Source organism: Phalaenopsis equestris, unplaced genomic scaffold (genome assembly GCF_001263595.1).
Source record: "Phalaenopsis equestris unplaced genomic scaffold, ASM126359v1 Scaffold000022, whole genome shotgun sequence".
Lineage (NCBI taxonomy): Eukaryota > Viridiplantae > Streptophyta > Magnoliopsida > Asparagales > Orchidaceae > Phalaenopsis > Phalaenopsis equestris.
The window spans coordinates 580,419-580,804 of NW_018164464.1; positions in this window are offsets into that span (position 1 = coordinate 580,419).

Here is a 386-nt window from a genome sequence, read left to right on the forward strand (position 1 = left end):
TATATATATATATATATATATATATATTGATGAGGTTGTTAATGATTTGCAAAATGAATGGCAACTTCAAAAATCTCAAAAGAAGAAATTAAGGTGGAAACAAGAACTTTCTCGCTTGAATAAAGAAAATATTATTAAGGAGAAAATATATTATTCTTATGGGGATCTTGGTGACAGCCCTCCTAAATCTTCTAGAAGGGTTACCCTGAGACATCATGTTTAAGCTTTTGATCTGAAATATGAGGGAGTTTCTGACCCTAACTCCCTTAATAGACTAAAGCACTTGTGCAGGGTCCATAAAATTAATCTTTTTGCTATTTTGGAGCCTTTGGTGGTGTCAAATAGGGAGAACATTCTATAAAGGTTTATGCAATATAATCATTTTT